This window comes from Ranitomeya variabilis, chromosome 1 (assembly GCF_051348905.1).
Source record: "Ranitomeya variabilis isolate aRanVar5 chromosome 1, aRanVar5.hap1, whole genome shotgun sequence".
Taxonomy (NCBI): domain Eukaryota; kingdom Metazoa; phylum Chordata; class Amphibia; order Anura; family Dendrobatidae; genus Ranitomeya; species Ranitomeya variabilis.
In genome coordinates this window covers 133,455,160-133,469,661 of record NC_135232.1, presented here as the reverse complement: position 1 = coordinate 133,469,661, position 14,502 = coordinate 133,455,160, and the positions used below count along the sequence as shown (strand labels likewise).

At 42.9% G+C, this 14,502-nt stretch overlaps 1 protein-coding gene across 1 annotated transcript in view; it reads right to left on the bottom strand.

The window, feature by feature from the left end:
• The window catches only part of ADGRV1 (adhesion G protein-coupled receptor V1), a 742,217-nt gene extending 728,070 nt beyond the window's left edge, over nt 1-14,147 (bottom strand). The window contains exon 1 of the mRNA XM_077289021.1: nt 13,911-14,147. The gene's annotated coding sequence lies outside the window, so the exon portion shown is untranslated. The remainder of the gene's footprint in view (nt 1-13,910) is intronic.
• Nucleotides 14,148-14,502: the final 355 nt, after the last annotated feature.

Below are 14,502 nucleotides of genomic sequence, written 5' to 3'. Positions count from 1 at the left end.
TGAGCCATCTTGGAAAATCGATCCACGACTACAAAAATAACAGTATGACCAGAAGAGAGAGGTAGATCAGTAATAAAGTCCATTGCAATATGTCGCCAAGGAGCCGAAGGAATAGGAAGCGGATGCAGAAGACCTGAGGGAGGATGCCTAGGAACCTTGTTCTTGGTGCACGAGGGACAGGAAGTGACAAAACTTCAGACGTCGAGAGGAAGAGCTGGCCACCAGTAGTATCGCGATTCCAAAGTAAGGGTCTTCTTGAAACCGACATGACCTGCCAACTTGAAAGCATGAGCCCAATGTAAAACTTGCCTCCTGTAGTTCTCTTGAACAAAAGTCTTCCCCGGAGGAAACAAAGTCAAACTACGGAAGCAACCAGGATAACCTTGTTCGGATCCACGACATGTGAAGGCCTCCTCGACATCGGTAGTAAGAAAGGATCTGGATAAAGTGTCAGCTTTGAAGTTCTTGTCACCAGGACGGAAAGGTAACTCAAAATCAAATCGGGTCAAAGAACAACGACTACCTGGCCTGCCGAGGGTTAAGTCTTTTCGCTGATCGGATGTATGCCAGTTTCTTGTGATCTGTGTAGATCTTGAAAGGATGTACTGTTCCCTCCAACAAATACCGCCATTCCACCAATGCTAATTTGATAGCCAGCAGTTCTCTGTCACCAATAGTATAGTTCTTCTTGAAGGCGGAGAAGGTCTTAGAAAAGACCTCTGAGAAAGAACCGCTCCAGCTCCGATGGCAGAAGCATCCACCTCCAGAATGAACGGCTTGTTAATCTCAGGCCGATGGAGAACGGGAGCTGTAGCAAAGCCTTGTTTTGAGGACCGGAAGGCATTCTCGGCCTCAGGAGGCCAGGAGTGAGAGTTTGCCCCCTTGCGGATCAGAACGGAGATAGAACCAGACAGGGTGAAAAAGTGTGGAATGAACTGCCGGTAGTAATTGGCGAAATCAAGGAACCGTTGAATTGCCTTGGTCCCCTGAGGACGTGGCCAGTTGAGTACGGCGGACATTTTTACCGGATCCATATGTAGACCAGAGTCAGATATGATATACCCTAAGAACGGTAGAGAAGACTGTTCGAAGGCACATTTCTCGAGCTTGGCATACAGACGATTCGCTCTAAGACGAAGAAGAACTTGACGGATGTCTTTTCGGTGGGTAGAGAGATCTGGAGAAAATATAAGAATATCATCTAAGTACACCACCACACAGGAATATAATAGATCACGGAACACATCATTCACAAACTCCTGGAATACTGCGGGAGCGTTGCACAAGCTGAATGGCATAACCAAATACTCATAATGGCCGTCTCGGGTGTTGAATGCAGTCTTCCACTCATCACCAGGACGGATACGGATGAGATTGTAGGCTCCACGTAGATCCAATTTTATGAAGATTCGCGCACCCCGGAGACAACTCTGGAATGAGAGGAAGTGGGTACTTGTTCTTGATCGTGATATTGTTGAGACCTCAGTAGTCGATGCAGGGACGGAGGGAACCATCTTTCTTCTTAACAAAAAAATACCTGCACCCGCGGGAGAAGATTTATGAATAAAGCCTCTGGCTAAATTCTCCTGGATATATTTGGACATAGTTGGGTCTCGGAAGTGGACAAGGGGTAAATCCGGCCCCTAGGTGGAGTGGAACCAGGAACAAGATTAATCGGGCAATTATATGGACGATGCAGAGGCTGGATCTCCGCCTCCTTCTTATTGAAGACATCAGCAAAGGCCCAATAAGCAGATGGTAAATCAGGAGACACCGAAGTCGACCGCGAAGAGATCTTCATCTGGATGGGAAGCAAGTATTTATTTTGGCAGAATTGTCCCCAACGCAGAATGTCCCCAGACCGCCAGACGAGAGTAGGCTCGTGTGTTCTCAACCAAGGAAGGCCAAGAAGAATCGTATGAGACAGCGAGGGAAGCACGTAGAAGACAATCCTCTCACGGTATCAGATTCCGATCTGAAGTTCCAACTCTTCAGTGACCAGAGTAACGGACTCCTGCAGGGGTTGACCCTCGACCGAAGCAATCTGCCGAGGACTCTCCAGGGATCTGACAGGAATCTGAAGTCTTCTGACCGCATCGAGCTGGATGAAACCTGAATTGACATAAGCTACTTCAGAAGAACACTTGGAACCCAAGTGCAAAAGAACAGAAAGAGTCAAGGGTAGAAAGGAATCAGAATCACCTAGGGAGACCTCTCTTACCTTTCCTAGGCGGAGGTGTTTCCCGGTCTCAGGGGGCAGGAACGCAGAAAATGAGATGCACTACCGCAGTAGAAACAGAGACCCTGTGTGAGTCTTTCTTTTCGGCGCTGCTCCACAGGCTTGAGTCGGTCCACTTGCATGGGATCCGAGGCAGGAACAGCCGAACTCGACACAGGGCTTGAGCGAGGAGGTGTCATGTCGGACGCTGTTCAGACCAGGTCGTCCGAAAGACAGCGGCAATTCTGCTTTTGACCACTATTTGCTCATTGGCGTCTGCTAGATTTTATCTAGCTGTTCCGGGGCTAATTTATCTAATCCTTGGATTGGAAGCTGGGCCATTCCCATTGCCTTTAAATAGTTCTCCTGATCATTGGGCGTCGCCGATTATAGCTTCTGTCTTGTGCGTTGTTATCTCGGTCTGGTGAGGAGAGCTGGTGGTTGGAGATTCATTGCTGGTGGTATATTTTCCTTTGTCTTATTTACTCCTTCCTATATTTGTGTTTATTTTGCCCTGCACATTTATAGTGTATTCCTGAGTGTCTGCAGCGTGGTGTATGGGTGGATGACAAACTCATATTCAGTGGCCAGTGTCAGGCAGCTGCTACAAAGGCAAATAAAATAATGGGATGCATTAAAAGAGGCATAGATGCTCATGAGGAGAACATAATTTTACCTCTATACAAGTCACTAGTGCGACCACACTTAGAATACTGTGCACAGTTCTGGTCTCCGGTGTATAAGAAAGACATAGCTGAACTGGAGCGGGTGCAGAGAAGAGCAACCAAGGTTATTAGAGGACTGGGGGGTCTGCAATACCAAGATAGGTTATTACACTTGGGGCTATTTAGTTTGGAAAAACGAAGACTAAGGGGTGATCTTATGTTAATGTATAAATATATGAGGGGACAGTACAAAGACCTTTCTGCTGATCTTTTTAATCATAGACCGCTGACAGGGACAAGGGGGCATCCTCTACGTCTGGAGGAAAAAAGGTTTAAGCATAATAACAGACGCGGATTCCTTACTGTAAGAGCAGTGAGACTATGGAACTCTCTGCCGTATGATGTTGTAATGAGTGACTCATTGCTTCAATTTAAGAGGGGACTGGATACCTTTCTGGAAAAGTATAATATTACAGGGTATATATATTAGATTCCTTGATAAGGCGTTGATCCAGGGAACTAGTCTGATTGCCGTATGTGGGGTCGGGAAGGAATTTTTTTCCCCATGATGGAGCTTACTCTTACCACATGAAGTTTTTTTGCCTTCCCCTGGATCAACATGTTAGGGCATGCTAGGCTATGGGTTGAACTAGATGGACTTAAAGTCTTCCTTCAACCTTAATAACTATGTAACTATGTAACTATGTATATTTTCCTTTATCCTTGTCTGTGCTAACTGTGGGTATTGGAGTATTAGCTTTTCACTGGGTGGTGGGCGGAGGTTTCAGCCTAGGGCTAAGCTCAGGAGGCAGGGTGAGGTTCGAGGCCTGGACATGCACACCATCAGTGTAAACTCCAGGTAGAGGGTCAGTCAGGATTTCCCTAGTCTGAGGGAAATTGCAGGGGCCCGGGTTATTAGCTCTCGTTCACCTAGTCTCTCCCTGACAGGAGGACTATGGATAGCTGAAGGAAGTCAAGGAAATCTCTCCCTAGCGACCTCACGGGAACGCTCCTGAAAGCGTAAGTCAATGCGAGTCGCCAAGGAGATCAGCTCCTCCAAAGATGTCGGAGTATCTCGACCCACCAGTTCATCCTTAATCCGAGCTGAAAGACCACGCCAAAAAGCTCCTACCAAGGCTTCATTGTTCCAACCTAACTCGGAAGATAATGTGCGAAACCGAATGGCGTATTGACCCACAGAGAGCGTACTCTGGTGGAGGTTAAAGAGCGACTCCGTAGCGGAAACCAAGCAACCAGGCCCATCGAATATCTTACGGAAGGTGTCGAGAAAGATGGAGAACTGTGAGACTAAAGTATCGTCCCTGCTTCCAAAGGGGATTGACCCATGCTAAAGCCTCTCCCTCCAGATGGGACACCACGAAGGCCACCTTGGCTCGATCTGTGGGGTATTGCTGTGGTAGCAACTCAAAATGTAGTTGGCACTGATTAAGAAACCCCCTACATAACTTGGGATCTCCACTGCACCGCTGCGGTTTTGCCAGGCGGGGCGGCGGGTGGGGAATTGCAGCCTGGAACAAGGCAGAGGCAGCGGACTGAAGGGCAAGAAGATGGTCATCCACAGACGCCATATAATTGAGGATGTGGGCCTGGGTATCACGCTGCTGAGCAAGCTCCTGTTGGAGACTGGCCAGCTGGGTTGCGAAGCCCGGATCGGATGTCTGAAAGGCCGACAGGCGAGACTCCATAGTTTTAAGGAAGGACATTATCCTAGTCTGATTCTCCCGCAGAAATAAAAGTTCCTTTTGGGTTGGGGATGGAGTACCAGCGGGGTCCATGGCCTGATTGTACTGTAAGGTCTCGGAATAAGGAGAGAAACTCCTAAAGTGAACCCACAGGACCGCAACAACGAACCTCCCAAGGGTGAGCTGGCCTGGTGGACCACCCCTATACAAGGACCGTCAGGGGCAGGCCCAGGGGAGACTATTGCCGCGGAAGTTGATACCTGGGGACAGGAGGTAGGAGTCACAGGAAAAGGCGGACGAGGAAGCGGGTAGCTAAGAGTGGAGACTAGGATAGGGCTACTAATAGTCTGAGAGGGGATATAGGTAGCAGGACACGGTGGGGACACAAAACAGAAAAGAGACAAATGGAGATGGCGCAAGGTGGGCACGCCGTTAGGTAACGGGGTGAGTTAGCACAGGAAACAGGGCAAGACAAAATACAGGACTTACAGGCAGTTAGACAGAGAAACGCTGGAAAGCGAGGGACCTGAATCAAGCACAAGGTACAATTGACAATCAGGCAAGGAGCAGGGGGAGAAGCAACCTGATTTATAGGAGGAGTACCGTAGAACTTCTGGGTCAGGATCCTTCAGGATCAAGGGAAGGAGGAACGGAGCAACCGGGAACCAATCCGTGGCGATGCATGTGCGCCGCAGAAGTCAGGAGGTGAAGCGCGCATGCGCGCCGGCGGGAGCCGGGAGAGGGTGAAGAGACCGGAAGCGAGGAGGATGATGGATGCGCACACAGGCTGGGCGCGCGCGAAGAGGAACGCCAAGAGCCAGAGGATGACCTGGAATACGCTGCAGCAGCAGGAGCGCGCAATGCCAGGTAAGTATGTAGGCGGATAGGAGGGGAAGTGGCAGATGTGACAAGCATAGCTCCAATACTCTACTTATTTCCAGCTTGTGTGCTTTCCTCTTTTTCTGTAGCCTGTTAGTATCTGAGCACATTATTCTAGCCTTTAACATTGTCCCATACAATAACTGAAGATCTCCCCAATTACATGCTGCCTAGTACTTAGACAAAACCTCAGGCCTTGTTTTTATTGTGAACTGAGGTACCAATAGCCAAAAGTATCCACTACTTACAACAGCAGCTTCATGAATGTATTTATTGAAGTGTTCCCTCATACTAACAACGTCCCTTATCCATTTTCCATTTTTGGACCGTATTTATGGCTTTAATCCCAACATCCACAACATGTTATACGGCTAAATGTATGTTATACAACCCCTGGCAAAAATTATGTAATCACCGGCCTTGGAGGATGTTCATTCAGTTGTTTAATTTTGTAGAAAAAAAGCAGATCACAGACATGGCACAAAACTAGAGTCATTTCAAATAGCAACTTTCTGGCTTTAAGAACACTAAAATAAATCAGGAACAAAAATTGAGGTAGTCAGTAATGGTTACTTTTTTTAACCAAGCATAGGGAAAAAATTATGGAGTCATTCAATTCTGAGGAAAAAATTATGGAATCACCCTGTAAATTTTCATTCCCAAAACTAACACCTGCATCAAATTAGATCTGCTCGTTAGTCTGCATCTAAAAAGGAGTGATCACAGCTTGAAGAGCTGTTGCACCAAGTGGACTGACATGAATCATGGCTCCAACACGAGAGATGTCAATTGAAACAAAGGAGAGGATTATCAAACTCTTAAAAGAGGGTAAATCATCATGCAATGTTGCAAAAGATGTTGGTTGTTCACAGTCAGCTGTGTCTAAAATCTGGACCAAATACAAACAACATGGAAAGGTTCACAAAGTCTGTAAACTAGCAACAAAAGTCCCCCAACACGGCGTAACGAATCAATAATGTCTTTATTCAAAATACAAATTTTAAAATGTTTTAAGAATATAATAGCAAACTGAAAAAACAGGAAGGAAAGAGACATACATTGGACAGAACACGTATGATGACAATATCCTGGGTATAAATATACCACATGTATTACATCCAAGATAAAGAATTTAATATCATCGGCTTTAGGCACAGTTCAATATTGCATATAGGTAAATACGGAATAAAGTGCATGGTGCTCATAACCAAAAGAGTCTCAAGACAGATATAAAATACTTAATACATCACACACATGTATCTGGGAGTTCCTCTCTCCCTGATTAGCCTCAGGAAAAAACGTGTAATAAATCATAAACTGCATAATCCCCTAAGGGCAATCAGGGACAATGTCATGCATATCAAAGATCAAGGGAACTAATTAGAGTAGCAAAAGTAAAAACCACAGATAAATATAAATACCCAGTTCCGTCCAGCGTACCCCTTCACACCCGTTTTGATGGCAGTCATCCTCAGAAGGGGTGCACCACCACATTATGGGTGTCAGTTCTGAGCATTCCTACATGAACAGTTTCCTGGAAAGTGGATTGGTCGACGTGGGCCAGTTGAATGGCCACCCAGGTCTCCCGATCTGACCCCGTTAGACTTTTATCTTTGGGGTCATCTGAAGGCAATTGTCTATGCTGTGAAGACAAGAGATGTGCAGCATCTGAAACAACGGATACTGGAAGCCTGCGCTAGCATTTCTTCTGCGGTGTTGCTATCAGTGTGTCAAGATTGGGAGAAGAGAGTTGCATTGACAATCCAATACAATGGTCAGCACTTTCAACAAATTTTATAAGTGGTCATAAACTTGTAAATAACTAATGAAAGAATAAATTTATGTTAAAACCAAGCACACCAATGTTTTTCTTGTGAAATTCTCAATAAGTTTGATGTGTCACATGACCCTCTTCCCATTGGAAAAAATAAAGTTGGATCCAAAATGGCTGACTTCAAAATGGCCGCCATGGTCACCACCCATCTTGAAAAGTTTTCCCCCTTCCATATACTAATGTGCCACACACAGGAAGTTGATATCACCAACCATTCCCATTTTATTTAGGTGTATCCATATAAATGGCCCACCCTGTATTTGTGGCATGAAATCAATAACACCACTAGGTTTAAATGAAAATCTGACCTTCAGTTATTTCCTGTAACGTACTTGTATCTGCATATGTCTCTGTGTCCTGGACAATGGAATGGATGTTGGAATTTAAAGAATTGAAATCCTGGTTAGGGTCCGTTAATTTAATAACCTCCACAGTATATTGTTTATTGGCCATTTATCACTTAAAGGCTGCAATGAATAGCGACTGCGGAATCTAAAGTGTTTGACAGAGGAAGGAGACTTCATCTGTCAAACCACTGAACCTCAACAACAAAATTATTGGGAGTCAATCTTTTCTTATAGCAATGGGAGATATGAAAAATATCTCCAGGTCTGCCATCTGTAGCTGCCTATTAGTCTATCGAGAAGTGTACCTGTCACCAAGAGCAAGAGGTATAGAGATATACACTGACTTACAGAAAGCAAGTCATTTGGACTGATGTAAGATGTATAATTTAAAAAAGACCATCCTACAGTGGTCCTAGTTACATGTTTTCTATTATTCAGTGTACAGTGCTATATTTCTTGGTGTTTTACACAAGTCTGATGCCAACAGAATATGAGCAGTGCACAGTGTACACTCAACTGTAGTGATGGTTGAAGCCTTGGATGTTCGGGTCTGGCAGATTTGGCCAAACAGTTATAAAAAGTTTGGTTTGGGTACCAGAACAGTCCCAAACCCGGATCTCATTCACATGAATGAGGATCCCAAATATCAACTGTTTGCCACGCTGTCATGTGCATGACAGAGCAGCAAACCCTACCTCTGGTCTGTGGTAAGATCATTACAGCTGGTCTGAGCGCTGCGGCACCAAAGTTGTCAGATGACAGCATGAGCCCAATGTCATGATCCAGGTCGGGGTTTGCTTTTGCTTTTCCTTCCCTGGCCTGGTTATGGTGGGGTTAGCCTTTCCTGCCTCTCTTTGGTTCATGGGTGACTATTTATTGGTGACACTCCCTGTAACATTTATCAGTGATAGTTCCAGTCCCTGGCTTGAGCAGCTGACCCATATACCCTAGTGATCCTTCTGCCTCTGATTACCCGTATTTGTGCCTGACCCGTTCCCTATGCCTGACTTAGTGTGTGTTTGGTGGTTTCCTACAGTGTATGAGTTGGCTTGAATTCTGATCCCTACCGCCTGCTTTCCGTCTCTGTTACTACGTTTCCCGTCTGGCTTTGACTCTTTTGTTCGTACCCCAACTATGTCTTTTGTCTCACGTTTTAGATCCTGCGCTCCCGTCTGGTTGATTTCTGGCTTGTCTCTGACCACGTACATTGCTGTGACTTCTGGTACTTCGTCTTCCTCTTTGTTGCTGACCGGCCTGTCTGCCTACTCTACGCCTCCTGGTGGCGCTTCTCGCTTTCCAATGTTGTGCTACATGGTGAGTGCTACCTTTTTCCCCTTACCTGCGCCCCCTGGTGGAAGTTGCGTGCAACTGCCTTGCAGTTGCATTACACCCGTAGCTGTGATCGGGGGTAAAAAGTTTACCTCCGTTTACAGGAGTCGGCTGATGGAAATATTCATCAGCCTGCGCCTGCACTATAAATAAATAAAAAAAAGCTGTGGATTTCCCTGTATTTTTGATAACCAGCCAGGCAAAACTGACAGCTGCAGGCTGCAAACCCTCAGCGGTCAGCTTTAGCACAGTTGGTTATCAAGAATAGAGGGTTCTCCACACCATTTTTTAAAATTTAAATAAATATTTTTAAAAAATACCATGGTTTCCTCCTCATTTTTGATGACTAGACAAGCTAAACCAGACAACTGGGGGCTGGTATTCTTAGGCTGGTAAGTGGCCATGGATATTGGCCCCCAGACTAAAAAGAGCAGCCCGCAGCTAAAAAGGCTCATCTATAAGATGTGCTAATTCTGGTGCTTTGCCTGCCTCTTCTCACTTGCCCTGTGGCTGTGGCATGCGGGGTTAATATTTGTGGGGCTGATATCACCTTTTGTACTGTCCGGTGACATCAAGCCCACAAGTTAGTAAGGAAGAGGCATATGACCTCTGGTGAACACACTGAGCTCAGAACTGCACCGTGAAACTTTTTGTCACGGTGCTAGCAGTGATCTCACTGACGTCACCGTAGTTCAGTGGCCCAGCTGGGAATGCAGACTCAGTGACCTGTGGTAATCTCAATGACATCACCGCTGGTCACTGATGCTGCGTTCACAGCAGCTCATTCTTCAGTGGTTTCCAGCCTGGATGGTCGCATTTTGGCACCATCCAGGTTGAAAATTATTTATTGCAGACATAGATTACGGCGTGGGACAGAATGTCGGACAGGTGAGGGATATGGTTGTTTTTTATTTTTGTTATTTTACAAGAAATTACTACTTCAATGGAATGGGCTTTAAGTGAGTAATATTGTTGTTTATTATTTTCTTTTTCAATTTTTTTACAGGAGATGATGGCTTCAATGGATTGTGCGTTATGTGAGTAAAACTGTGCTTGTTATTTTCAGATTAAAAAAAGTAGTTTTTTTTATTTCAAATAAACTACTTTATACTGGCTGTGTGTTTATTAAGAATATAACTATAGGATTAGTAATGGAGAGGCGTCTTACAGACGCCACTACATTACTAAACCGTGGGCTTGATGTCACCTGACAATACAAAGAGGACATCAACCAGACAAATAATAACTCCACTTGCCACCACCACAGGGCAAGTGGGAAGAGCCAGGCAACGTGCCAGAACTGACACATGTACTGCATACACCTTTTTTGGGGCGGCTTCAGGCTGCTATTTTTAGGCTGGGGCAATATCCATGGCACCTTACCAGCCTGAAAATACTAGCCCCCAACTGTCTGCTTTAGCTTGGTTGCTTATCAAAAGTGTGGGGGACCCAACCACGTTTTTTAATTATTTATTTAAATAATTTTAAAAAAAATGGTATGCGACCCCTCTAATCTTGATATTCAGCCTTGCTAAAGCTTACAGCTGAGGGTTGCAGCCCGCAGCTGTCAGTTTTGCCTGTTTGGTTATCAAAAATACAGGGTAGCCCACACCTTTTTTTATTGTATTTATTTATTTATAGTGCAGGCACCGGCTGATGAATACAGCCATCAACGGCACCTGAGCTCGCTGTGATCAGCGACAGCAGGTGTAGGCTGATGGGAGTAGTAGTCCAATCAGCTGACGCCTGTGACTGGATGTAAACTGACAGTGTGGGAACCGCAGTGCTCTGACCAGTTGTAATGATCTTACCTCCGATCAGAGCCGCCTGTGTTTCTCGCGCTGTCATGCAGATGACAGCGGGAGAAACATCCGGTGTTAGGGGTGGCAAAACCGAACAGTAACACGGACTTCCTGGTGAAGTCCATGTTCAGGGTCTGTGCCCGAACAGTAGGTTTGCAGTATGGACCCTGAACTTTACCGTTTGGGTTCGCCAATCTCTACGCAACTCAGTGAGGAAGGAAATCGTAGGACCTGGTATAAGAGAGATGCCGTAAAGTGGCTACCAGGTACACATAAAATTGGCCTTTTTTATGCGCTAAACGCTCTCATTTTTCATATTTCTAGTGCAGTAATGCAGTTAAATTTTCATGTTTCATGCTTGCATGTTTCAGCGCTACAGTGTGCTACCTTATTTGCTTGAATCTCTACGCAACTGTCACAGTGGAATCAGACTCCACATAATCCAAGATAATTGATTAGAGTTTTACTTGAGGTGGAATACTATAATGTAACGTTATTTTAGCTGAAAGTTGACTGAGGGTTCAAAGGATGATGTCCTTTAGGAAGAGGTGGAAGGTAAAGGTCACTGTAACCAAGCTCTTTCAACTAAGAGCATGGCTAGGTGATTAAAGGGAAAAATGTTTTGAGAAATAAAGGAATAGGAATATTGTGAGGAACGAGCTTGGTATCTAGGGTCATCCTTCTTTGGGTATTTGCTCTAAAAAAATATACCACTGTTAGGAGTCAGATTTTCCAATATTTATGAGTTCAAAGGGGCTAAGTAGGCTCTATTGTCTTGCAGGAAATATATATATAATTCTTCTAATTAGCTTTGTAGCCTCATTGACTATATGTGACAATCATTTTAAGAAGATTGTTTTCATGCTCTATATTTATTTATAAACAAAAGCAAACTTTTAAACAAGCATCCTTTTTTTCTGTATATGTAAGTCTACAGTATATTTAATGCTTAATACCAACAACAGAAAAGATGATAAAACCATATCCTAATGAATATTGAAGAGACCATCACAGATGCACATACTGCTTACAGAAATATATTCAGCAATTAACATGTTCTTAATATGTGCAGAATCCAGTAAATATAAGCAATTGTATATAAATACAGAAATACAAAACATGAGTTCGATAAACAAATAATTTATATGACAAACCTTTACAGTTATGTAATAGTGTAATACATGTGTAGTGATTTCAGCTTCTAAAACAAATAGTTAAAAATGCAATAGTAAATAACTGCTATGTAACTACTTTCTGCACTGCACAACTTTTTTTTCTCACTGGCTTCTAAGTATTCCCCCTTTTTCTGAATATGTTCCCATGTATTAAACTATGTGCTACCTCAGAAATGGGAGATAAACATTATAATTTAAACCTTTTTAAAGATCCAATGATAATAATAAACCAAGGTGTAATATTAAACCCTATTCACATTTGCAGCAATATTTGGAATACAGTAATGTAATAATCTTTATAATGTTGCAGAAACTAATAGGTAATGCACCTACAAGCAATCTCCATTTATGATAGGTGTAACTTTAATCTGGTTAGGATTTATTATTTATTACATCTATACTACTAAAAGATATATTAGATGTACTGGATAATCATATATATAAGAAATAGAAAAATAGAGCAGCACATTCAGCATGGAAAGAATCTGGGTGGAAAAGAGCTTCCGCAGGCATATACCAAACCTTGCATGTAGTAGTCCTTTTTTGGACTAATATATATCATTTCAAATACATTTCTTATTGAGAGAGAACAACAGATGCCATCATAAATAATACAGTCATGTTCTGAACTTTCAAGCGAGAGGCAAAGTACATTAAGTCGCTTGCCTATAATCTGGCCCAATCTTCAGGGGCAACCACCTGCACCTAAATCTGCTTACTCCTGCCAATAAAAATGGCCACCATTATTGGCTAAGCATTTTATTACTTTCATCAGTGTATTATGGCAGATAATGGGGTGTAAAAGCAGGAGAGACAATTCAATTTATACTATACTCAAAATTACAGTGACTGTATATATCAGTCTACATCATTCATTATATTTTACCTTTTATTACACTATATTTTTTAGACACTGCATAATTTATAAAAAGGCCCAGAATGATGACACTTTTTTTATCTAAAACTAAACTTTTCTTGAAACAAATAAAAATGTGCAATTTATATTACTTTCTCTATCAGTTTCCTACTGAATTCAAATCTTTTTTTTTTTTTTTTTTTTTTTAGCAATCTCTCATGTCACAGACTATTAGGAGTGCAATTAATGCTACAGATGTTACCATGATTCTCAGAAAATCCCGCCATTTCAATCCTTATTTGTATTCCTCAACTATCAAAGAAAAAAGCAAATTACAGGGACAGTGCGACCAAAGTTACTTTCCATGCTACCTGATTGATTCAATCTTCTAAAAAAGAGTTCCCTCTGCTTTCCTGACAACATATCATGAAAAAGTCTCCATCCTCCCTCTGCAACAGAAATACATCACCGCCAACACATTGAGGAACTCGTAGCAAAAACATCTGTCTGGGATTTACGTCACTACATGACAAAACTAATCTGGATGGTCTATCCTTTATCTTCTACATAAAGGTCATACCTATGATTAGGTAAAAAGATAGTCTCTCCCATCTCTTCCGCATGTTCCCTTTCCCTCCTGCTGTATTTCATTATCTCTACACCAGATTCTACTTTACTGTGATCAAAATTGTAATTGTTTTTTTTTCCCATTTTATTTATATTGTTTACATGTTTATATTATTTTTCTCATCTTCTACGCCAGGTAATTTGCAACAAAGATCTGATAACGAAGCTCTTTTGCATCCAGTATTACCTTCTCCTAACTTTTTTTTTGTATTCCTTGTCTATAAAGAAAACGTCCTCGAAGACGGGAGATTATTTATTGATTTATTTCAAATTACTCGTATGTAAAATACAAATTGAAACTTTGCTCTTACAGTCCGACTGCAAATTGTCAGGTTTATTAGAAATCAAAAATGTAAAATACAAATGGATACTTTGCACATGTGGCACAAACTCCAGACTTATATGTAGCTTGCAATCAGAATATATTCCCATATAAAAGTCCCAAATTCATATAACCCAGAAGTAAAGACATTACCTTCAGATGTTCAGGATGCTGGAAACGTAAAAGCAATTGATGTAGCCGTCCCACTTGTTACGCTCACACTCCTCTCCAGACTACAGGGAGCATGAAATGCCCGCTACAGCTTTATTCTGGTGCATGATATAACGTGTCTATCCATCAAAACCCAATGTGTGCAGCAAGATTTTTTTTCTCTCCCCGTTTCAAAAGTCCCAGTCAAGAAGAAGGCTTATTTCTGACCAGTCAGCTTGGTCTTTTTAAGTTGCTCCAGGATGATGCTCACCATGTGTGGCGGGGTCTCCTGTGGTTTGTTATTTTACATCAATGGAGGGGGGAGGAACCCAACAAAGCACACTGACCACACTGCATATCAAAATGTAACCATGGAAGCAATTGTCCACTTGTCAGAGCCTCCCAGAAATGATCCGGCCATTCTCTTCATTGAATCAATATTGAAGCTTTTAAGATTTATTAGACTTGGGAATGCTCAGTGCAATGTTTTCCACTCCAGCCTTTAGGAATGTTGTTTAAACAAATTATTTCCTTATTATTATGTAGTTGATACGTAATGTAGACTTGGCCTCATCCCTTTGTTGTCCTGATATTG